Source organism: Lucilia sericata, unplaced genomic scaffold (assembly GCF_015586225.1).
Source record: "Lucilia sericata isolate MDLA Ls3-8-SP2 unplaced genomic scaffold, ASM1558622v1 Contig000090F_arrow, whole genome shotgun sequence".
NCBI lineage: Eukaryota > Metazoa > Arthropoda > Insecta > Diptera > Calliphoridae > Lucilia > Lucilia sericata.
Genome location: NW_023994123.1, coordinates 543,698 through 569,538, shown reverse-complemented (window position 1 = coordinate 569,538; position 25,841 = coordinate 543,698). Strand labels below are relative to the sequence as shown.

Sequence of the window (25,841 nt, the reverse complement as noted above, 5' to 3'; positions counted from 1 at the left end):
TTTTTGTTTTTCATATATTACGTCGTCATTTTAAGTCCGATCGTAACATGTGATATGTATATCAGTGTTTATGGCTCGACTGTAGCTACATTTAAAACTTAAGCTATTTTTTATTTAGACGTAGTGGGAAAACTTTTTTAATGAATTATAAAACAGAAATCCTGTTTTATTTTTTCAGTTACAAACCATTTCAGATCCTACTTCGTATCAAAAAATAGGAAGGTTAATTATATCCTACAGCACTATAGTAGTTTAGCTATATCCGTCCGACCTTGTAAGCAAACTACAAGTCGCAATTTTCACAAATAATTTGATGAAAATAGGCTCATATGTTTAATTTTATCCAAGAACGAAATTGTTTGGAAATGGATTAAATCGGTCCATTATTCCCCTAGCCCTCATACAACCGTACTCCTCGAATAGGGCTTTGGAACTCTTAATTATGGCTTCAAGGTTGTTAATTCTCCTTAAACGCTACTGAAATTCTACATATCTAACTCCTGTATGAACATACATAAATCCCTCCACCAGATTTTGATAGCATCGGTCCATAATTGATCCTAGCTCCTATATGTAGTCTCTTTCAGAAAATCAGTTTTTCATCAATAAATTCTATATTCATATGGTCCGACAATTCATTTTTATTAGTTTTAACTATTTTAAGAACTTCTTTAAAAATATGTAACTATTTAAAAGAAAGGTTAATTTATCATAAAATAAATTTATCACATTTTATAAAAATTAGTATAAACATTTTTCAAAATTATTTAAAAAAACAAGAGTAGTTGTATGGAAAAAACGTGAAATGTTTTTTATAAAACTAAGCATAACTCTTTAATTTTTCATTAAATTTTATGAAATAAAAAGTTTAGTTTTATGTACTTATATGATTTCGTTATTGATGCTGAATAAGATAATCTTTCTTGTGTTAAGATAGGGGAGTCATTCCAAAGTCACTTCGAACACCATGAATTTTTAATGCCTTTGATTTGGCTAAAACTCGGATCATACATTCTTCTCTTAAATGCGCTTTCTATAACGTATAAATTGGATCAGTAATATATATGGTTAAAATTTTATAGCGCTCCAAAGCGCTCCTCGAGCATTTTTGTGAAAATTTAAGAATGTTTGCGACTGAATAAATTTGGAACCAGTCATCCGATTTTAACAATTAAGGTATCGTTCGATAGGAATTCAATTACACATTATTAACATTTTATAAAAATACTTGAGGTCCTGGCACAAGGATCTTGAAAATGGGAAAAGATCCTTTATCCTTGAATATCCTGAGAAATGGTATTTTAATTTTCTTTTTTTTTTTAACAACAAACAGATAAAATAATTATCAACGCGATGTCGAAATTTGATATTGGGATCTCAATGGGTTCGGAAGTTATGGCAGTTTTTATATAGCTATATTCACAATTTGTTAGACATTTTAATACATTTGCATTTTAATCAAATAAAGTTTTATTGCCAAATAAAGTAAAAATAACTAAAATGTATGTATGTATGGGTTCGGAAGTTATGGCAGTTTTTATATAGCTATATTCACAATTTGTTAGACATTTTAATACATTTGCATTTTAATCAAATAAAGTTTTATTGCCAAATAAACTAAAAATAACTAAAATGTATGTATGTATGTATGTATGTGTATGTATGTATGTATGTATGTATGTATGTATGTATGTATGTATGTATGTATGTATGTATGTATGTATGTATGTATGTATGTATGTATGTATGTATGTATGTATGTATGTATGTATGTATGTATGTATGTATGTATGTATGTATGTATGTATGTATGTATGTATGTATGTATGTATGTATGTATATGTATGTATGTATGTATGTAAATATGTATAATTTGAAATTTAAAATCCTATTATTTAGTAAAATAGTTTGATCCTATTTTTAAAACTGTCAAAAAATAACAAAATCTGTATATCATTGAAAATATTGCAATCTTTTTACACTGCAAATATCAGTTTAAAATTTTGGTATAATTGTAAATGTGTTAAAAATTATGAAATGAGTTCATTAAAATTCAAGGAATGTTGTAATCCTTTGGGATTAAAACATAAAAAAATTAAACTTTCTGACTTAAGACCTGTGCCAGCGTGGATTAGTAGTATTTACGTCGACATTGAACAAGATTCAAAAATATGTTCAGCGTGTAGGAGTAGAATTTGTGACCAAAACAAAGAAGAAATCGCCACTAAAGAAGAGAAGGCGGATGTTGTTTTTATTCCAACAAAGGATGCATTAGAACACCTTAACCAATGTTTGCAGCTAATTGGGGAACCAAAAATAATAATTAAAGACAGCAACTTTGAAAAATATATACGCTACAAGCTTGAAAGTGCAAAAAAAAGTATTTTAAAAAAATTTTTTGGATATGATGATGAAAAAATTCATGATAGTGTAATAGTGGAGGCAATAAAAGAAATTCACAATGAAAATAGTGAAGTAACTGTAAGGAACGCCTGCGTAAATATTTTAAGCCGGCAGTGGCCAAATAAACGCATTAAAAGCGAATTGCCGACTACTACATCCAATTATGCCATAAATAAGGCCAAAACACTTTCCAGAATGAGCATTGGAGATAAAGAAAATGCATCAAATTCCGCTTTAAATGTAAATAATATAATTTTAAATTTCTACTGCAGTGATGAATATAGTCGTATAATGCCAGGGAAAAAAGACTTTAAGTCTGTCGAGGTATATTTTTTTTTTTGCCAATCAAAATCTTTAAGCTCATTATTTTTCAAGGTTGATGGAAAAAGAATCCATATACAAAAGAGATTGCTGCTTTCAAATTTGAAAGAATTGTACGACGAATTCAAGAAACAGTATCCGGAAATAAAAGTTGGATTTTCAAAATTTGCATATCTAAGACCAAAACATTGTATTTTAGCTGGAAGTAGCGGAACACATTCCGTATGTGTATGTGTTATTCATCAAAATATTAAGTTAATGTGCGAAGCAATTTAAAAAAAAAATGTTAATGACTTGGACTTAGGTGATTATCATATGTGGATTAATCTTAGTATCTGCAAAGAACCACAAACATCGTGTTATATGCGAGAGTGTTCAAACTGCCCTGACATTAAAAATTTAAAACAAATAATTCAAAACTATTTTGATATCTTTAATATGGAACATGTTCAGTACAAAATGTGGACAGCAACTGATAGATCTGAGCTTGTCACAAAACTGGAACACGTAGATGATTTCATAGATATTTTTCTTGAAAAATTGCCAAAACTCATAAAACATTCATTTATTACTGATAAACAAAATAGTTATTTTAATAAAGTCAGAGAAAATTTGAAATGTGATGAAATGTTAGTAGTCCTGGACTTTTCAGAAAATTATAGTTTCATAATTCAAGACGAAGTGCAGTCGTACCACTGAAGCAACACTCAAGCCACAATTCATCCTTTTGGTATTTATTACATGGAAGAAGGCCAGGTCAAGTTTACAAATTGCATTATAATAAGCGACATTTTAAAACATAACACGGATGTCGTTTAGTATTTTATAAAAAAATTTTTGTACTTTATAAAAGAAAATGTTAAATCTCCTTGCAAAATATTTTATTTTTCCGATGGCTCTGCCGCTCAGTACAAAAACAAATTAAATATGTATTACCTCACATGTCATAAAAATAAGTACAATATTGATGCTGAGTGGAACTTTTTTTGTACAGCTCATGGCAAAAATGTCTGTGATGGATTAGGTGGAACCGTTAAAAGATTAGCTACAAGAGCAGCTATACAAAATAAAGATACACCAATAACATCACCATATTTAATGTACAATTGGGCGAAAAATAATATAAATAATATAAATTTCATATACGTTTCAGAAGAAGAATATTTGCAAGAAATGGAAGTGTTAAATATTAATTGTCCAAAACTTAAACCTATTCCTAAAACACAGTCAGTCCATCATGTTGCCCCAGTCAGTATTGGCCAAGTAAAGACAAAATACTTTTCAGAATCTTATATATATAATACATTCGACATCTGTAAATAAAAAAATAATTTGCGTTTGTAATAAAATTTATTATGAAAATTAAAAAAATAAGCTTTATTTTGAAAAATTGAGAGGTTGCTTAATAAAACCTGTTATAACTTTTGAACCCATTAAGATCCCAAACTGTAATTTTTATGCAAGATAGGGTTGCCAATTGACTATATCCTGTAAAAAAAATAATAAAATAAAAATAGCATTTTTGGGATATTCAAGGATAAAGGACATTTTTTTTAAATTACCTTTTTTCAAGAGGATATCAAGTTTCTATAAAGGATTAATATAGAAAAACAAGTCAAAAATTAACAAAAAATTACAATAACTGAAAAACTTCTGATGATACAAAAAAATTATCTGTAATTAAAATGTCATAAATTTGATTCTCTACAAATTTTGTTATGACTCCTAAACCCGTAGGAGGCATAAAAAGGGGGATATTTGTAAAAAATGTATTATTTTGACCTTTGACCTCTAATATTAAGTGTAGTTAAGACTTGATTTCAGATTATTTTATCCATAATATTCCTAACATCAAGATGATAATTTGCGGTAATTTTTACACTATTCGGCATTAAAACATTTATTTGAGTGAACTAAAAATAGATTAAAATCAGTGTGACCAGGTCTCAAAAAATGTTGCGGCTAAATCCCATCCAAAATAATGCTAGAAAAAATGCTAAATTGATTTTAAAATGCCAAAAAAAAATGCTAAAATTTTTTAAGTGTTTTTATGAACAGTTCATATTAATTTGTAACTGAAATTCATTGTAATTTATATCAAGTAAGAAAGTATATTCTGCCGTGGTTGACCATATGAGTATAAAATTTGATTTATTTTTCGTAATAAAGCATTTATGTTGAATTGAACCTTGGTTCCGATATATTTAAACTAATTTTCTGAGAAAGGCTTTATACATTTGTATATGTATGGGGGCTAGGTAAAATAAAGGACGGACTTTAACCATTTTTAAAAGGTTTTGTCATTGGATCAAAAAGCATACGTGCTTATGGTTTTGAAAATTTCAACCTCTACTACACGTCAGACTTACATGGCTTAATCGATTCAGAAAATGATTCTTAACCGATTAGTATACTCAAACGTAGTATATTGGAGTAGGGTAAAAAATTAAGTTCCGTGGTATTAAGATAAACAGAAATGCTAAAAATTATTTCAAAATTTTAGTAAATTTAGCAATATGTAATGTCTCTAACTTTAAAATATTTCTGAATGCAAAAATTACATTAAAACTCTATTAATTACACTAGTTGCTCATGGTATAAAACCTATATGTGTTTTCGAAAGGAAAAGTATAATATTTCTAGTTTTACTTTTTTTATATAAACAATTTTATTTGTCTTCCTCAAAACACTTTAAAAATGGTTTTCATGTCACAAAAATATTGAAAATTCCGTTGAAATAATTTTAAATCTCGGTGAATAGATGTCAGGTTTATAACTCATACTTCCAAGATTTTTTCGAACAAATATATATGAGAATGTATGAAATGAATTGAGAGATATATTCAAATCCGTAAGTTTGTAATTCTGGAATAAATTGTCAATAATATTTTCGAAATTTATGTATTTTTTTAATTAAAAAAAAAACGTGACAACAAAATTACTAAAAATTTGGTAAAAATAAAAAGAACAGAAAGTAGGATGAGAAAGTCTTAATTATATAGTATTGATTTTTTTCAATACTTATTTTCAATAAATTAACAAGAACTCCTGAAGAATGATAAAAATTAAAACCTCTTTATTTCGTATAGGAAAAAATAAAATTTGTTAATTAACCGTCATACATAGCCTTTTCCAAAATTATATGTTTCATTCCATGAGCAAACAAAAAGTATTAGTTTGTAAAATAGCGTACTGAACGTATTTGTAAAAATATATGAAATCTCTTGAATTATTTCTATCACCTCGAATTTAAAAAAGCATTGGGTTCCAGAAAAATATTCTAGAATACAACATTTTAATGTATTGGCGTAATTTTAAGTTATTTATCTTCATGAATCTTTTTATTTTGAATTACAGTGTAAATTATTACATTTCTCATATTTCTTCTTGCTTGTGTTTGGGTAGACATTTAATTCTGATTTTTTCCGGTTAAACCTATTTCCAATATAAATTGCTAAAAAAATTGCAAAAAAAAGCTAAAAATGCTAAAAATATTTTATAAAAATGCTAAATAAAATGCCAAATGCTAAATTAAAATTTTACAGCTAAATCAAAATAAAAAATGCTAAATCTAGCTGCAAAAATGCCAAAATGGTCACACTGATTAAAATGTATAAAAAACACACATTTCCTATGGAAATTTTAGATGTTGCTAAATAAAAACTGCCATAACTTCTGAACCCATTGAGATCCCAATTTGAAATTTTTACATCACAATAAAAGCTATGTTGCCTATTTTTTATAGAAAAAATTAAGAAAAACAAAATACCATTTTTCAGGATATTCAAGGATAAAGGACATTTTCCTTTTTATGGTCCTTGAGCCAGGACCTACAATTTTGTTTATGAAATTCCAATATTGAGTAAACGGAGTCCTGTCGAACGAGACCTCACTTGTTATAATCTGATAACGGGTTCCAAAGCAATTAAGTCGTCAACATTGCTAATTTTCCACAAATATATGCGAGATGCCCAACTTTAGGAGTCCATAATATATGAACCGTATAAGTTATGGATCCAATTTATACGTCATACAAACCGTATTTAAGAGTAGAATATATGCACCGAGTTTAAAAAAAAATCGAAGAAGTTAAAATTTTAAAACAACCTTTTTTGATCGATGAATTTTGGAATGACTCAGGGGTAGGATGTAATTTTTGTATCGTAAATTATTTTGAAAAAAAAATAGTTTTCGACAATATCCCTAGCAAATTAATTGTTGTAATTAGAACGATACAGGTATTTTTACATGCCTGTAAAATAGCTATATATGCATAAAAGTGAGCATTTTAAAAGCTAATATAATACCATTTTGTAAAAAAAAAGGAAATTTTGTTAACGCTTCCCAGTAAAAATTGTAGCTTACATGCAAGCAGGTTTATAAGGGAACGAAGCTATTTTCTCCCTTACAAACCTGCTTCGATAAGGCATGATTTTTATATAGCGAATTCCCACTTGGAAGCATTCCCACTAGTAAGCTTAAATATTATTTAAATATTTCACTTACAATCTGCTTCTCTGTAAGGGATAGTAGTAAGCTTTTAATTTTTTTCAGCTTACATTATGAAATTACTCCTATCATTGGTATTCCCTTATTTCCTGCTTCTCAGTAAGGCTTAATAGTAAGCGAATACAGATGCAGTTACTTCCCTTTTTAGCTTCCTAAAGTATAAAAATTTTTACTGGGTTGTTTCAACTTATTCAGGTTTCAGATCGTTATTTTTAAATACTTCAACATTCAAAACATAGCAAATACCCCGCTATTTCCTATTATATTCCCAATATTACTCATGTGGGCTTTAAGTGGGCACTATGAGACTTTACGTATCGAAAATCAAATGAAATTCCATACGTATTTTAAAAAAGAGAATAAATGCTTGAGTTTGTTAACACTCAACAATTTTTTTTAACAACATGTTAGTCATATTGAATACAAAATTTGTTAAGAATCAATAGTTAAAGTGTTACAATTGGTTTATTATATTAAACAATTATTTTGTCGCTTCTATATAAAATGCTCTATTATGAAGCTGTAATAACCATATATTAAAAAAAAATACAATGTAAATTAGGTTTTTTTAATTTTGTTAGGGATAAAAATCTTTATTACCAATACATAGTACAATGAAGAAGAAGTATTACATAAAAGTATATAAAAGAGAAAATAGGTGTTGAGAAATTTAAATCGGTAACAATTTTTGAGTTAAAACATTGCACTACTTCTAAATGAGGACCGATCTTGCTGGGGACTACCAATTCTCCTGTGCACAATGGGGCAGAATCGAAATTTTTTGGAAATAAATCTGGCATTTCTAAACGGCTGATCCGGCGTGAGCGTAGCCAAGGAGTATACGAGTTTAAGTTTTAAAGATGAACCCTGCAGATGTCCCAGGGACGGCTCAAAGTAGGGTACCTACGACATGTAAAATTTTTAAACTCGTGCCATTTTTTTGTTTTTCCGAGTTATAGGCATTTAAAAATTTAGTGATACAAAATTTACCATACCTTGGTCCGCCTTTTTTTGAATACCGGGCGTAATTTTGGACCAAATGGACTCAATTGTTAGTTAGACAACAAAATTTTCATTAATATACAAAAAATTCAGATCAATATCATTTACAGATTCAAAAATATACGTTTTTAAATTTAAAAATTGGGAATTGAGGGATGCCCTTTGACCTTTTCAATTTTTTTGCATTTTCTTATTTGAAATGACAAATTTAACAAGCGTTAAAAATTTCATTGAGTTTTGTTCATAAAGATTTTGTCTTATATTACATATTTGTTAAATTTCTAAAACTATGATTTATATCAAAATTTTAATAGGGTCGCAGATAGCTACAACAATTTAGTCCATATTTATCCCTTATTATAATTTTTTAGTTAGATATGGAAATTCTCGACCCTTTACAAAAAATTTCAAGCCAATATCTCAATTACATTCAAAAATATGTTCATTTAAACCTGTGTCCTTTAATTTCATCTTTGTCATATTTTAGTATTAAGTATGACAGAACATACATTTGGTGTTGAATAAAATATTTGGACAATTTTTAAAAATTATTTATTTAATTATTTTATTAAAGACTATAACATTGTATATACAATAAAAAAATTATAATTTTATTATGAGCCACGCACAACAACACCTAAATCACCCCACACAAACAACCTTACCCGCCCACCGAAATATAAAACACATCAATACAATATCATCAGTTAGTATAATAGCTTTTTTTATTTGAATTGTTTATCTTAAACATAATACAATTAATTCTTACAACCTACTTATATAGTTAATTCCTAACACTACTTATTTTCTATAAAATAATCTGTCATATCGGTATACATATCCAGAAGGTAATATAAGTCCTTTAAATCTTCCTTGTTTTGAGATGATAGAGTTTCATAACAAATCCATCTTTTTCGCATAGTTGAAAGAACAGGATCAGAAGATAGAAGTAAACTATTAAAAATATCTTCATTCTGTGATTGCCTGGAGCATTTTCTTGAGCTGAATAGTTGAACATGCTTAAAATCTCGATTCCTCGCTTCATGGGCTTCTTCTGTTAACTCTCCAAGTGGAAGAATTTTCGATTCAATTATTATTTGACCATGACACAATACTTTGTGTACTGTTGGTGTTAGCTCCCTCCATGGATACAGAGATACTAGTAATTTAGAAATTTCAGATGTATATTCCCCAAATCGATTTCCATTAATTTTATGTTTACTATTCAGTGCCATTAAAATAGTGTTAACTCTTCGAAGCAACTCCTTGTCGATTCCAGTTATTTTTGAAGTAATTTCAAAATCACGAAAAAACCTTCTCGCCGTATTACCGTCATTTGTACTACCGCAACTTGGAAGTGGTTTGTCGATGTTTAATCCCATCTGAACTTTAAATTCTTCTTAGATTCTGCTTTTTTCCGCAGCTCTCAGTTCTTTCAATTCTTCATTATTTTTTGTTGATTTAGTAAGATTCTCTGGCACACTTCTATATTTGAGGTCGTATGCTATGTGTAAAAAGTAATTCAAAAATCGTATTCTGGCATGAAGTGGTGAAATTCCGAAAGACAGGACTTCTTCATTAATACTTCTGCTTTTGTTTATATTTGAGAATTGCGACTTTTTCTCATTACATATTTAGCATCTCCAGTAGGAAGAAGTTTCTGTTATGGCATTGCTGACCTTTCCATCAATCATTGTTAAGCTAAGCTGATATGATACGTTAATAGAGAATTCCTTTATTTTTATGCAAATGGGCTCCAGTGCATTTATTTCATCTTTTAAATATTCCACTAAATCTTTTGTTGTTTTCTTTGACTCCTTTATATATTCAAATCCAATGGGTCTACAGAAATTTTTTGAACCCGGAGTTGTATTGATCCATATATCTTCAAATGAATTTCCGATGCTTGACGATGATGGATTAAGGGAATATGAACGAATTCGTAATGGCACTAATGATGACATAAATACACTTTTGTAGTCTGCTAATGTCCGACTTCCACAAGCTTGTTTGTATTCTGGAAGTGCTGATAAACCGTCACATCCCCACTTACACATTAAGACAACATCACAGTTATGAATTTTCCTTAGTTGGTCTCCTGAAAAGTCTGACACAATTCACAAGCTTCCACAACATTAACAGCAATAGGTGATGGTAGGATAGTTAGTTTTTTTCCTGGATCGCCTTGTATGACGGTAATATATTGTGTCCTTTTCCATGCAGAGCTTTCCTTAATATTTGGTACTTATTTTGACTGAGACCCAGTTCCAACATAAGAGCTATTGCTTCCTCTTCAGTAAAATTTGATTGTGATGTTGGAGTTGGTATACTTTCCACAATTCGCTTAAGTCGTTTTGGTGATGCATTAGGAAAAATAGTTGTAATATGTACGGCATCCATATGTTGGTTTTCCTTTTTCAGCATTTCGTTAAATGTATCAGCAATTTCCTCATTTGAGATTGAAAAAAGTTTTTGTGTGACCCTTTTTTTTTAACTTGAACATAAGTCTTCGTATGACTTGCAAGGCGCTCCTGTTGATGTGTTGTAAGTTGAGATTTCCGTAGTAGTTTCCATCCAACTACAAAATTTTAATCGACATTTCTTTTGATTTCCATCCACAGACTTACTTTTTACATCAAAAAGTTTTCAATTTTTGATATGCCTGTTTTGTCTACTTTTCCACTATATGTAGTTTTTATATAATTTGAAATGTCTTCAATTCTTTCTGGCCCTTTTGAAGATACACTCCATAAAACGGAACACAACTCTTCGTACTTTAATGTAATCTTCATTGCAGATTTTTACTTAAAATCTGAGAAGTTTACTTATATACCAATTTTTGTCATTTCCGACATAGGTATTCCAAAGTAAAAAATTACGAATTGTCTACCTATTAACATTTAGGACTATATTACTATAACCTGTAATTCAGTCATTGATATTTCTTATTAGTGAATGAATCGAAATTATCATTACCTGTATATTTTTACTTACATGATCATAAACGAAACAGAACGAAATGATCTGTCAAAAAATTTAGGTAAAAAATAGTTATAAATTTCTGAAATTTTAAGCATAATAGGACCTTTCAATTATAAGGATAAGCAAACAAATAGAAAATAGGTAAATATAAGATTTAAATATGTTCTGTCATATTTAATACTAAAATATGAAAAATATGAAATTAAAGGATACAGGTTTAAATGAACATATTGTTAAATGTAATTGAGATATTGGCTTGAAATTTTTTGTAAAGAATCGAGAATTTCCATATCTAACTAAAAAAAGATATTAAGGGATAAATATGGGCTAAATTGTTGTAGCTATCTGCGACCCTATTAAAATTTTGATATAAATCATAGTTTTAGAAATTAAACAAATATGTAATATATGACAAAATCTTTATTTATGAACAAAACTCAATGAAATTTTCAACGTTTGTTAAATTTGTCATTTCAAATAAGAAAATGCAAAAAAAATTGAAAAGGTCAAAGGGCATCCCGCAATTCCCAAAAATAGGAATGAAAATCCCAAAAATGGGATTTTTTACTTTTTTACCCATAGGGTCCACATTTCTTTCAGGGCTGGGAAAATACTTTTGGAGTAAATAGAAAACATATTGAAGTTTCCAAAACTGCTTTCAGTTTTCTGATCCCAGCTTTGGGATTTTAGAACATGTCGCCCAAAGTTGAAGTGTTGAAAAAAATAGGTCATATTCGGAAGGACGCAGTGGCAACATTTTCCAAAAAAATAGGACAAGTTTTTTACGCCAAAGCGTTCTGCATAAAGATACCTTTTAGAAAACTATAAAATTGTTATATGTTCTTAAAGAAAATTTTATTTTATTAATAAAAGAGTTAAGACACATTTTTGGCAAAAAAACGGCAAGAATCTATATATATATTTTTGGATCTGTAAATGATATTGATCTGAAATTTTTTGTATATTATTGGAAATTTTGTTGTCTAACTAACAAGAAAAAATTGAGTCCATTTGGTCCAAAAGTACGCCCGGTATTCAAAAAAAGGCGGACCAAGGTATGGTAAATTTTGTATCACTAAATTTTTAAATGCCTATAACTCGGATATTATAAGAGATAAGTAGTGTGTCCAATCATGTTTTTTCAAGATCTCGTCGAGCGCTTTCAGAAAATATAAAAATCTTATTTGGGTGAAAAACAAAAAAATGGCACGAGTTTAAAAATTTTACATGTCGTAGGTACCCTACTTTGAGCCGCCACAGCGCCGTCCCTGGGGTATCTGCAGGGTTCATCTTCAAAACTTAAACTCGAATGCTCCTTGGCTACGCTCACGCCAAATTTTATCCCGATCGTATCAGCCGTTTAGAAATGCCAGATTTATTTCCAAAAAATTTCGATTCTGCCCCACTGTGCTGTGTATTGAGCACGCATGCATATTTGTCAAACATACAACTAGCTCTTTGAAAGTAATGGAGGTTAAGTTCTTGGTGTAATTCTTACTTATGTATAAGGTCCTATAAAACTGGATACCGTATTCATAAGTCACATTGGCAACATTAACACCAGCACTTATGTAAATGCTCCATATTCTTGAGTTTGATGCAACACTATCACCTATATGTAACAAAGGAATTAGAAACAATGTTAACCATACGGTATTTATGCAGATATCAAGTAGAACCTACCTATATAAATAATGCTACCAACTGGAACATTTACGTCTTTGACTTTGTCAACAACTATCCTCTACTAAATCAACGCCCTCACCTCATGCAAGTATTCATATTCTTTTTGAGTGAGAAGCTCAACAGCACCCTCGTTTGGCATATTGAATAAAATTTATTTTAGAGTCTGCAATACTTTTATTTACATATACATATATTTTCAATTTTATTTTCAATTTACATTAATTAATAGAAAATTTTAAAAATATTTCTTTATTTTTTTGACATATAGTACATATGTATGTACGTACAAATTGTTACTATTATGAGCATTTACAAATATTTAAACAAAATATTGTTTAAAATTTGACTTGACCTTCAACAATTTATTTTTGTTACTTATGTAATTTTTTTCTGTGATACGACTGCTAATTTTTTTATTTGTATTCTCTCTCGCGCGTGATGGCTTTATTACAAATTGCGTTAAGACTATCCCATCCTTTCTCTTCTCCACAAAATTTGGACAGATCATATTAGGTACTTGTGCTATAATGTCAAAGGAGCTTTATTGTTTTTTTCCCGTCGTGGTCCAAATTCTCAATCTAGCCGGAATAAAGTCATAACTCGCTTTTGCAAGGCCGTATGGAAATAAATTTTAGCATGTTTATAGACTATATCATACAAAAAATTCATAAAATCTATTAAATGTGCGTGGCAAATAATACATATATTTATTAGACTTCGTTTCAAAAAATAAAATGTTTCCCGTTTTTGTGATATCACAACTTTTAGAAGGTTTTTGTATCAGTGAATACTATGCTGTAATAATTTTTTCAAAATTCCAACTCCTTCTTCTGCATATCTGAGGCAGAAACCATTGATTTTGAGCGACATTTTTTACAGAGCAGAAACTGTAGAATTTATAGGAAATCATGCTCTGTTAATTGATTTTATAGGAAAAATCAATAAGAATGAGCTTAATTTCACACTTTTATAATGCTTCAAAAGTGCATTTAGTATTATCCAAAGATGCACTTTTTTCAAAAAATATTTCAAAAAAATGTGTCTTTGTGCATAATCAAAGTATGCTTTTTGCTGAGACAAATGGTGCAAAAACAAAAAATTTATCATTAACCCTTTAGATGTGATGAGACTTTAACTTTTCAGATTTTAAACTTTACAACGCTATATTTCGAAAACCACGAAAGTTATAAGGCCCAAAATTTGTCATTATACAAGTTATATATGGAACATTAATTGGATGGAGTTTTATTAAATTCAGAGATGATGATGAAAAACACCATTGTTTGATGGGAAATTATTAAACCACAAGCCAACATTATAACCATCATAACTCCTAAAGGGATTACAATAAATTAAAATTTTAACACTATTTTTTTAAGGGCATTGAATATTTATTTGAAATTATCACAATTTCAAAAATATTGCGTGAAGCCTAATATTTATATCATGAATTCCATGAGAAATCAAATAAGAATTGACCGATGGTCTTCAGATTCCTTTAAATTTTGGAAACACATACTCTATTAGGCACATAAGACATATCAACGTTAAATTTAAAAAAAAAAATTCAAGAAACGCGATTTTTATGGCGATTTTAATTTGTTCGAAAACTACAAAAAATCAAAAAGGTATAAAACTTTGAACCTTTATATCTTTGAGAGTTTATATCTTTGAGAGTTTATATGATTTAGAACCCAATCTATTACTGTGGATGAGCTCTTTCATTCTAATATAATTTTTATATTAAATAGTTTAAGATAGTGCATTATTTATGGATGTGCACTTTTTGAATGCATTTTTGAAATCGTTCTCCCTAGTAGTATGGAAATGGGGAGGCAGAAGAAAATCTGCCTTCCCATTTGTTTTCAGTGAAGAAGAAAATATTTTTTTAAATTGTGGGGAAGAAAATATTTTTTGTAAAATTGCAAACTTGCAGAATGGAAAGAAATTATTTTTAGAGAAAATTGACACCAATATATTTATTTTGTATAATACATACATACATACATATGTATGTAGTTATGTTAAAAGTCCATACAAAAAATGTTTAACAGGTAGACAATTATTTGCGATTTTAATTTCTAGCATGGAGACAATGTTTACATATGTAACCTAAATTAAGATTTTCTCAATTTGAAATATTAAAGAGAAATTACACATTCTTTGGATATGAATTGGATTAGATATAAATATAAATGATGGAAGTAAAATTATTTTAATTGACTAATAAGACTTTTAAAAGGTGGAACAAAAATGGAATCTAGTAAAATTACAAATTCTTATATTGTTGCGGCTTTCAATAAATTAAAAGCAAGACCATATCTAGCATCAAAAAATTTACTAACATCAAAGCCATATAAGGTATTAAATATTTTCCGCCATAAGAATAAATATGGTAATGGCAGAGCTTGATGAGGGGATGTTTTATCTTCCCAAACGATATAATAATTTGAAAGATAAAGTAATAGATGAATTTAAAAAGGAACAATTTACTTTAACGAGAAAGTTAGAAAATGGTTTATATGTTTTGGAATTGGAAGAGCTAATCAGTGAAAATCCCACTGGAGAAGACGAACTGGGAGAATTTTTCATACCAAATTCTCAATCATTTTTCGGTTGGGAAAATAGAAAAATTTCAAGAAATTCTTAATAAGGACAATTGGTTTATTAGTATATAAGTATCAACGTTTCTTAAAAATAAATTAATTCTATAAATAAAGCTTTATAAAAAAGATGCCAGATATGTATAAAAATTCAACAATTTTTTCAAGATTTTGATGATTTAATTTTTGTTGACCATCAACAAATATTGGAACAGTATTTGGCACTTATTAATAAAAATGGGAATTATAATGAAGAACCTAAACCATCTAAATATGGATTACACTTCAAAAATTGTTCATGGTCGAATGATAACACAAACGTTGGTCCTGACACTTGCAGTTATAAAAAACATAAACTAGTTATAAGCAAAATAGATGATATCATAAGAAGATATTATTTATTATCTAAACGTCTAAAATAAGTTAAAGTAGAAAATATTTTTAATATCAAATATGTTAATTTTAAAGCAAAAATATATTAAAATATTATATATAATGCAACATAAACAATTTTTTTTTGTTAATAATAATTTCATGCATTTTTAAATTTGGATAGGGTCTTATAAATTTTGAATTTAAGAAATAATTTTAGTATATAAAAGACTATCTATCAAGAAAAACATATTCAGAATTATGGATACATCCAACAACTTTAAAATTGGATCAAATTATACATCAAACAAGGACCAAATTGAAATTCAAGAAATCTTAATACTGCCACCTATAGACATTCCACTATTCCTTGCGTTGCATGACGGCCAGGATAAAATTTTATTGGAAGTTTTGTTAAATGTGGAAAAAGAACTTGAAATAAAAACAAAATAATATATATCTTTCTTTCTTTTTAATTTCTATAAAACAAATAAAAATATTTATATAAATTTAAAACTATCATATCATTTTCATGTAAATTAAAATAATTAAAAATATTTAAAATTTTATTAAAAGTTAAATTTTTACATCTTAAATAAATAAAAATACAACAATAAACACCACAAAACATTGAAGTTTCATTTTGAATTTGCATATTATTGTAGACAAATGTTTTAGAATTTCGATTTAAAAATGAAATAAATGGTTTAATTGGAGGTTGACCTGCAGAACAAAAAAATTCTGCTGGTTTATTTTCAGGAAAGTAAAAAGCGACCCAATGCTGTCCAGGTTTATAAGATGGATCAGTGTTGGCTATGTAAAATGAAGGTTTTGCAACAGGTGTTTTGGGTAATTTATTACTGGGGAAAACTCCTTTAAATTTATATTTTGTACAATTATTTGAATTTAAAGTATTTATAATATTTATTGAGTTCATAGCGACTGAATAATACTACGAGATTTATCAATTTCTATTATACTATCAAATTCGCAATATACTAAACACGTGATTGCTTCTGTAATTGGTTTTCCAAAACGTCCTTCAATGCGAATTGTTCCTTGGTTAATTAAATTACCACAATTTGAATTGTTATTATGGTCTGGTGTTATATCAAACGATAGCAAAAAATAACCATTATCAAAAAGTTCTTTAGTAATTTGATGGCCTCCATTAACAACCAAATTAAATCTTTGTAAATTAAAATGTTGAAAGTTATATGGATTTTCTTTTCTATCCCCAGTATATGCTTTATTAGATACCATACCAAAAATTAAAAAGTTAGGTAGTTGTGCAAGTATAACGTTATCTAGAGCAGACGTCGGCGCTAGTATTGTTCTGTCAATGAAGATTTTCGGCAAATTACATGTACACAACACGTTCGCAGACGAACTTCTAAACAAGAGCATTAAAAATACAAATATTTTATTTAGTTGCTTGACAGCATTCAACAAAGTAGGCTGATGTCGCTTTGTTAAAGAAATTGCAAACACAACTTAAAAAAACAAAAACAAGAGCATAATTTACAAAAACAACGTACACCCTAAATAATTTTCTAGAATGCATAACAATGAAAGTAAATAAGTTCATCTTGTTTCATACTTTTTTTGTACATTTTAATTTGAAATGTGGTTCTATGTGAAGAAATTATCATTCTTATGTACATTAATTACATTTTGTTTATAAATATTCGCATTTTACTGTAATGCGATTTAATCTTCAATATTAAAAAAACCATATATTTTTTTCAGTGCAATTTCATTAAAAAAATGCCAATAGTGTGTGTGTAGTGGTGATTTTTTTTATCTGCCTCTCTATACGCCGGTATATGATCTAGAGTTAATAAGTGATTTCCTGGATGTAAAGTGAAGGTCTTAATTTCTACTCTCTTTTATGGATAAATAGCATTTTTGGTTTGTAATACATTATGATGTGCCATTAATATACTATTATTTATAGTAAGATGATTTATATACAAATTAGCTTCATGTATTCTAAGATGAGATTCATTTTTTCCCCACTTTCTAAAATATAAAATTCTGACTTCTCCAAATTTAAGGTAATCTTAAGATCAACATTGTTAAGCAAATACTTTTGCTGATTAAATACATCTACATGAAGTTTACCAAAAAGCTCCACCTTTTTTCCTTTAAATATTTGTTTTTTTTTTCCAGGATTTTCTTTCTCGATTAATGAGTTTATTTTATTAACATCAACAAACCAACCACACGATTCTAGATATGTAGATCTAGCGTCATTTCCATAATTTAATAATGTTTCGATATACGCTCTATAGTGATAATTGTTGTCAGGCTGTGATACATTTTTATAATTAAGATGAACTATGTAATTCCTAAATATGGAATGTAACATGTTATTAACACCCCCACTTCCTTTAAATTAAACTACTAGTCTGAGATTAATACTATTAAGATCTCTATATGTTTCACCATTCTCCAATGATACAAATTCTATAGTACTAGAATTGTCCAATGAAGCAATTGGATTATAACATATTTCTTCTGTTTTAACTACACTAGTTTGAATTGGGGGAGATTCAAATAAATCCAATTCACTTTTCATGCATTCTATAAATCCAGACATTTTAAATTTCCAAAAATCTCTTTAAAGTTCTTTCCTCTACAACGTTTGAATTTATTCTGTGGTTTTTGCTTTAAACGTTTAAGTTTTATATGCTTCCCTTTGCCTTTCTGCATTGTTTTTATTTTTTCTTTAGCTTTTTTAATATTATTCATAATTTTTCCCCCTTGATTAAATAGAATATCTTTCACTGGCTTTGTTTCGATTTCCTCCAAAATTTCTTTTCCAATATCTAATGACTTATTTTTTAAGTAATTTAATCCTGTTCTCTAGAACGGTTTCAGGTGTGAGAACAGAGATGAAAACAGTGATCCAATACCATGTAGTAATGTAGTAATTTGTATACAACACATCCATGGTCATATTATTTATTTTTTAAGTAAAATATAGTCATATTTTCTTGAAGTGTAAAGTACAATAGACTGGAATGTATTTCTCTAAAGCAGTCATGGGCAAACACATACCACCATGTGTATATTTGTGTGCGTTAAGCAGCAGAGATATGACTGCACGTTATAACAAAATGGTGGTACACTGAGAAAAGTTTTGAAATTTGTTTTCTATTGCAAATACTTTTTACGACGAGAAAAACTCATGAACTTTTGGGCATTTTAAACAAAAATGGAATAAAGGGAAAGAGTTTTTCATTTAAGAAAAGTAGTAGTATTTTTAAAAAGTAGTATTAAATAAAACTACTGAAATATCATTAAGAAAATCACGACTTTCTATTCGATTTCGAACTTTTAAGGGATATTACCGAGATATTAACTGAACTTAATTTAAAGTTCAACTAATCTATCCAAATCAATGTTTCCTTTATATTCCTTAATACGCAATAAGTCACCAATGTGTTGATCGGTTAACCTATTCCGCAATTTACTTAAAATCAGTTTCATACTTGAGAATGCCACCTCACAGTTATATGTGGTGCCAAACATGGAATATAGCTTATATATTTCGTTTTTTAAATTGAAATATTTTGTATCATCTATCTTTTGCCAAAATTTTTCCCCAGATTCCATAGGAACTTCAAAATCATTACGCATTTTATCCAATTCTTCGTGAAGAAAAGCATCTTGCTCTTCTATTTCACATCTAAGGGGATTATCATGTATTTCTATTGTTTTTTTTTATAAATTTTAAGTCTTGAAATCTGTCATTGTAATTCTTTTTTATGGACTCAACTATTTTGGCGTATTTCTGAATACAATCAAACGTATTAAAATTAAATTCTGTGAATATTGATGAAGTTTTCTTAAGATTTGATATACTATTACTTTTTAATTGATTTATTAAGAGATCTAATTTTGTACTAAATTGGTGAATAATTCTATTCAAATGAAATATTTTTATATTTTTACCTTGCAGGCATAAATTAAGGTCATTTAATATCTCGGTAATATCACATAAAAATGCGAAATCTAATAGAAAGTCGGGATTTTCAAGACAATTAGTAAGGTGTTTTGTATCTTTATTGGATAAAGTTTTTAAAAATTCGAGTACTTCTTTTCTTAAATGGAAAAGTCTTTCCAAACTTTTGCCTCGACTTAGCCAACGGACTTCGGTATATAAAAGTAAATCTCCATAATCCGAATTAAGGTTTTCTAGAAAATCTTTAAATTTTCTGTGTGTCAGAGAATTGTGCCCCCCTCTTATTATATTTATTATTTTTACAACAACATCCATTGTATTTTTCATACCCAACTCTTTGGAGAAAAGAGCTTGTTGCTGTATGACACAATGGAATGCTGGGCAATTTATTCCATTTTTGTTTAATATGCCCAAAAGTCCTTTATTTTTGCCTCTCATTACCTTTGCTCCATCCGAACATATTGAGGCTAATTTATTTTTGTCAGCAAATGCAAAAACATTAACATCTAATGCATCATACAGAACTTGTCCTGTTACATGACCATGAAGTGAAACCACTTCAAACATTTCTTCGAAGCACTCTAAATTTGCATTAACTGTTTTAATACAAATAATTAACTGGCAAATATTATTGATATCCGTACTCTCATCTAGAGAAATCGAAAAATATTTGCAATTAATTAATCTTTCTTTTGCTGACATTTTAATAAATTTGCTTATATCTTCCGTTCTTCTTGTTATAGTACGACGAGATAATGGTATATCCTGGCAGAGTTTCATAGTTTCATGGCATTTTTCTCCAAAACAACACAAAATATCTGTAGTTAAATTTAAGAAAAAAATGCCATCCTCAAATGGGCGACATTGTTTTGCTAACGATAAAGCAACTACATAAGATGCCTTTTTATGAGGCAATGATTTTTTTTGGCTATTTAAAGGAAGATTGTTGCAATTATTTGCTGTTGTTTCATTAATTATAAATTTTAAGAAAAACTCTGCTTTTAATTGCAACAACTTTACTTTTCTGTCATGTCCCCTAAGGTCATTTAAGGGTCCATGGCAAGTTTCATAATGCCTTTTCAAAAAAAATAAAGCTTTTCTACATATAATTTTATAACATACGACGCATTGTGCCTCACCGTCCATGTTTTCTATAAAAAAGAAATCATTTTCCCAATTTATATCAAACATTTTGCTAGGTGTAATAAAAGAGAAAAAATCATAAGCATAAAAAAATCCGCAACGTGATCTTGCTTCTACAAAAGCTGAACAGCAACTGATTTGATTTTGATCTCTGAGATCGTAACAAAGCAACAAACAAGTGGTCATTTTAGTAAAACACATACACACTAATACACACAAGCTTATAGTGTAGGTGTGTCAACAAAGCGTCAGCAGAATTTCTTGGCCTATGCACGCGTGCATTAGAATTTCAGTTTTGCTCGTGACTGCTCTAAAGCAATATCTTTTCCTTCATCATCTCGAATCATTATGTAGATATATCATTAATATTAAAAGTTACAATAGGATAATAATCTATTCTATCAAAATGAATATAATTTTTCAATGCTGATGTAGAAAATATTTTCAAACATTTATTTTGTTTACTTCCTACATATCGAGGTTTAATTGGAGAATTTATTTAAAGATTTTTCCAAAATATAATGTGATGATGATAAAATGGAGTCTTCTGTATTATTTTCTGATTCGTTCGTAATAACATGAGCACGGCGTTCTTCATTTGTTTCAATTATATCTTTGTTGTCTTTTTCTTTTAATGATATATTACTTTGTGGAGTAATACTAGTTAATTTGTTTAATTTTTTTGAAGTCAAATTTGTAATATTAACATTGATTTCTTTGGGATGATTTGATGTATCCATAAGTTCCTTAAATTTTGATTTAATGTTGTCATGTTCAGTATTAGTACTCAATTTTGATATTTTTGTTACTTCATGTTTTGAAGACTTGTCTAAATTTGAAATATTTCGCTTTTTACGTTTTATAATATTGTTATCAATAATATCTTTTCTATTTAATAATGTAAATGAAATATCTGATAATCCAACAATCCATTCATCATTTAAGTTTAGCGATTGTTTTAATAAATTTGTAAATGTACTGGGAGAGTTTTTATAAATATCCGATGAATCATTACTTAATAAAGTAACATAAATATTATCTTATTCTATACTTGAAGTCATCTTAAAAGGAAATGATTAAAATAGTTTATTGACTGCAATATATACGTTTAAGTTATCAATTAATATAATTTTGATTAATCAATGAATTATATTCTTTTCCAAAACCTAACCATTTTACAAATAATTTTTCGCCATGACGTTTCAACACTTTTTCAATCAAAAACATGTTGGTAACTTTGGTTTTTAATAATTCTTCTTCATAAAATCCACCTTTTATTATATTCCCATTTAGATCAATATATAGTTGATGGGTTATGGTCGTTTTATTACATTAAAAAAGCATTATCAAAAGGGTTTTAGTTACGTATAAGTAGAATATATTCAATAATGTCTTATATAGGAGCATTAATGAAGCGCATACATAAAGCACAGATTTAATAAAATATAAAATACATAATATAAGTGCAACTAGTTGCTATTAAATAAACGTTTTTTGCTTCCAAGTGGCTTATCTCAAACAAAAATCATGTACTTTTAATGCGCACCAGTAAGTGACCCAGCAAAATATTTGCTTACAAATCCACTAGAAAAATCACCAGAACTCATCGAGTAAAGTACTTACAATTCTACTAGAAAAAGTACTTATTTTTGTTTGAGATGTTCCAAAAGTAAGTCAATATTATTTGGTTGGAAATAAGTTGGTTTTTAGTAGAGTTATTTATAGAATATTTATGAAAAAGTAAAAATAAAAAGTCGACACAGACTGGGGTTGAACTCAATACCTTCCGTCTACCAGTTGAATGCTACTCTTACTACACCACTGCCTTGTTGTTTTATTGTGCGTCAAATAATAGTTTTCACACACAAATACTATTTTATTTTCTGTTAGTCTAAAAATAGACATTTGATATCGTGTTCACAAAAAAAAAGGAAAAAAACAGAAAAAGTAACTGTTTTATTTTTGTTTGTTTCTTTATTTTGATTTTTTTTTAACTTTACCTACAAAGTAAGTCATTAATGAAGTACTTAATGGTAATCATTGTAAGCAAAGATTTTGCTGGGGATTTCGGATTTAGTCTCGCTTACAAAATTGCTTCCACGCAAGCAGTATTTTTTGCTGGCATGTTTCAACAGTTTATACATATATCCATTCACAATGATGCACAGTGAGACATTTGGCACTATTAGAACGACATTAACCAAATCTTAGTGATATTGAGTTCTAATTTTAGTTACGCCCATTTTTTACAAGTATATATTAAATAAAAATTTAATTTTTGGTCGCATATTATCTTAAAATTTTTCCAATCGATTTTGAATTATTATATATTTTTAGAAAACAGATTGCTATTTATTTATAAGAAAATGCTAAATTTAAATATTTGTAGCACACTCTTTGCAAAAAGTAAATAAAACCCATTTTCCTATTTAAACGCATTTTCAACGTTTAGATACTGTTTGATTTGTCTCAAATGCTCTGCATTGCAGTTTTAGAGCATGCACTTCTATAATTTTTAAAAACATGCTTTATATAACCACCCTAATGAATATTAGGGTAGTCACTCTTAGAAATTTTTATCAAATTGTACATATATTTGCAAATAATTGAATACAACATTAACAAACAATTTATACTCTAATTAAAATTTAAAATAAAATATAAATTCCGCGGTTTTTACAAAGAAAAAAATAAATTTATAATCAATGAATTTAAATCTGGAAATAAACAGAAAATTTTACTTTTTAAATAAAGCTATGACACCTGATTGGCTTAAGTAATTGTTCTTGAAAAGCAGTAATTGTGGGATAATACATGGTGCCAAGGCCAAAATTTATGTATACCCCTAACGTGAGATTACACTTAATTTAAAAGAACATATTAAATTCTATAGGACACTCTAATTTTTTTGAATATCTCTGAAGATCGAAAAAGGTCGCAACCAATTTTCATATACATATATGTTTCTATAGAAAATTTCCTATGCAAGGGTTATAATTAGATAACTGCAATTGGCTGCAGTCATTAGATCTATTCCATTAAAAATATAATTTTTAAATATATTTTTATTATTAATATTATTTTTTCTTAGAGTTAAAAATAAAACCTTTAAAATTGAGCTTTTGTCTAAAAAAATCATTGCAGAATAATTCCGAAGTATTAAATTATAATACACTGAAGAAACTATATAAATATCTGAAGTATTTACCAAGATATACGCATTCAAAATTAATATGTCGCTTCAGGAATATTACAAGAAAATTATTTTATTTTTAAAAGTAGCAACTTTGATCACCTATACTTCGGGTTAAAGGAACTCTGCAATATTTAGTTATTTTTCTATAGTATATGGAATGTTTACTGTTAACTATAATAACAAGCAAGACAATTGGAAAGCGTTTAATTTCTTATTTTTGTCCTTCTAAAAGTGTCAAATGTCTCACTGTGTGATGGTTTGTGGACCCTCGGGATGTTGAAAATCTACATTTATAATGAATTTGTTAAAAAATCAACATTTAGAGTTTATAAAAGGTATTCCAGAGGATTTTGCAACTGCTGAAAATGAATCGACTTTAATAATATTGGATGATTTAATGCTTGAATCATCTAATAAAAAAGTGTGTGAACTTTTCACTAAGGGATCTCATCATATTAATTTAGCTGTGATTTTAGTAACACAAAACATTTTTCATAAAGGTGCTTATTCCAGAGATATTTCTTTAAACCTTAAATATATAGTTATGTTCAAAAATCCTAGGGATAAGTTACAATTTCAATATTTAGCTCGCCAAGTATATCCAGAAAATTCAAAAGCTCTTGTTGATGTATATAATAACTGTACGCGACAAGCCCATGGTTATTTGTTAATTGATCTTACTCAGCAAATTCAGAACAGAAATTTTCAATAAAAATCACTATTTAATATTTGCAAATAGAAACAAAGATCTCGAACCTAAAACTGTTGAAGGAGAACAAACATATTCTTTATGTTCTCAAGTAAGCGGATTCTAAACTACGAAATGCAATACTTAAAAATGTTGATGATGTTGATATTAAAATAATAAATGAAATACTTCTTAATATAATTAATGAGAATCATAAAATCAAAAAAACAGTTCTTAACAAAATTAAACCATATAAAAATACAATAAGAAAAGTTTGTTCACCAGAAGCCTCAATGAATCAAAAGAGGAAACATCTAATTCAAGAAGGAAGATTTTTACCAATTATAATTTCATCAGTTTTAAGTGGAGTTATTGGAACAATTTTAGAAAATGTCAAATAATTTATCCAAATTGGTAGTTCTTAATCCATCAACTTACGACAAATTTAAAATTAATTAAAAATTAAAAGATATAAATAAATGGTATAATATTAAACAAGAATTGGCTAAATATTTAATTACAAGCTTCTCATCAAACTAAAAATTCTAAATTAAATAACCTACGTGATAATGAAACACAAACAAGGAAAATATATAAAAAACATATCGAAACTCAAACAATGCAACCAGAGTCAAGTAGTGTAGCAACACAATCCAATATAAATTTACATGTGGACATTTATACTAATGATAATTATCATGAAATTGATATGGATACAACATCCTTCTTCTGCCTCTTCTGTAGCTAAACGACTAAAACATGTTTCAAATAATGGAACACCAAAAATAAGAATATTGTCAAAGGATGAAAAACACAAAAATTTGCAACAATCAACTTTAACATACCAATATTTTACTCGACTAACTAGAAATCGTTAAAAGTTAGATTATGAAATAGAAAATGTACAATGGAAAAATATTTAAAAAATAAAACACATCCAATAATATTAAAAAAAAATTAACATTT

At 28.1% G+C, this 25,841-nt stretch overlaps 1 protein-coding gene across 1 annotated transcript in view; it reads right to left on the bottom strand.

The window, feature by feature from the left end:
• The window catches only part of LOC119599837 (myosin-I heavy chain), a 779,075-nt gene that overhangs the window by 221,484 nt on the left and 531,750 nt on the right, over positions 1–25,841 (bottom strand). The window lies entirely within an intron of this gene.